We start from the raw sequence: 1,778 nt of genomic DNA, 5'->3' as shown, positions 1-1,778 counted from the left end.
TATATATATAAATAGCGTATATATCTAATAATAAGTAAACAAATCGTGATAAATAGGTAAGTACGATAGAAAATAGTTATCATACAGGAAGATAGGTAGAAGATAAGATACAAACTCATAATTAAATAATACATTCCAATAATCGGTCTGAAAACACAAAGATACAATACAATACACAAGTATACAAATTCACTCTACTAATATCACAAATATATTTTCATTATAAAGATAACCAATATCATATTCGATTAAACGAGATTAATTAAATATCTGTATATATGTTATCGTCAAAGCAAGAAATCAGTCATTGTTAATAATTCCTCGGCATAGTTATCAATGCAAAACACCTTCAGACGAAGATGGAAATAAGACATTTTACAGAGTTTTTCCAAGGCATTAAACATAATACTTTGATATTCTATATATGCCTTGGAAAAACTCTGTAAAATGTCATTTCCGTTTTCGTCGGAAGGAGCTTTGCATTGATAGCTATGCCGGGAAATTACTAGCAATGACTGATTTTCAGCTTTGACGGTAACATATACATTGTAAATTTAACAATGTAATATAGATAGACAGTTTATCGATAGATATTTCATTATTTTCAATGAAATTATTATGTAATAAACATATATCCCAGAATATAGTATAAAGGTATAATAAATGTACAATATTATATATCATTTATAAAAATGAATTCTGAAAAGAATGCGTCGAAGAAGCATAGAAGTCAAACCAAATAAAGTAATCAACAAATTGTCAATTCATCCACATTCTTTGTCATATCACACTTGTTCTGTATACATTTCAGAAACAACAGAAGCACCAGTGCAACATGACACCATAATCACATTACCACACAAAACAAAACACGATATAAAAACACAACCATCGTTCGAATCTGATACCGAGGTGACTGAAGAATACACAACGAAATTTAGACGTGGCAGCAAGGATGAAGATACGGCAGCTATTAAAACTAAGAAAACAATAATAAGAAAGAAGAAACCAACGTTGGGAAAAGAAGATGAAAATATTGTCGTTATCGAGGAAGAAATAGAAAATATTAAATCAACCTTACCACAAATACCGAAAAAACAATTCATGTCGATAGAAGAAATAACCGATGTTGTTACGGAAGAAGAAATAATACCTAGTAAGATAGAAGAAATCGAAGAAATTTCACTTGACGATGAAAAACTACCGGAAAAGAAAGTACCCAAAAAGAAAGATGAGGTAGAAGCAAGTTTCGTAGCTGAAGTAACGATAGAAAGACCGACTGGGACAGCAACTGAGATGCCTGAAGAAACGATAGAGATAGTAGAAACTCCAACGAAAAAAGTAATAACAAAGAGGAGAACGAGAAAGGATCAACCTACGGTTATAGTTCAAGAAATTATAGAGAAAACAGAAGACGAAACGAAGGTGATGGAAAAAGAAAAGATAATTGAGATAACTGAAACTCCGACGAAAAAGATTATAAAGAAGAAAAAGTCAAGAATCACTGAGACTGGAGTACCAGAAGAGATTGTCGAAGAGATTGTAATTGAAAAACCAAAAGAGGAACAGGTAAAGCCACTTTTAGAAGAATTAAAAACAGCAAAAGAGGAGAAGCCTGAAGTAATAGAAATCATTGAAACACCAACAACTAAGATAGTAAAGAGGAAAACGAAACCCACGAAGAAAGGTGAACGTGAAGTTATAACACAAGAGATCATACAGAAAACGCAAGATGAAATAGAAATAATGGAAGATCAACAGATCGTAGAAATCACTGA

At 31.6% G+C, this 1,778-nt stretch overlaps 1 protein-coding gene across 1 annotated transcript in view; it reads left to right on the top strand.

Moving 5' to 3' along the window:
- LOC106785785 (titin-like) overlaps positions 1-1,778 on the top strand; it is a gene marked incomplete in the record, with an annotated part of 84,195 nt that overhangs the window by 63,744 nt on the left and 18,673 nt on the right.

This window comes from Polistes canadensis, unplaced genomic scaffold, assembly GCF_001313835.1.
Source record: "Polistes canadensis isolate GaletaPanama2010 unplaced genomic scaffold, ASM131383v1 scaffold_57, whole genome shotgun sequence".
NCBI lineage: Eukaryota > Metazoa > Arthropoda > Insecta > Hymenoptera > Vespidae > Polistes > Polistes canadensis.
This window is presented reverse-complemented; position numbering and strand designations above follow the sequence as displayed.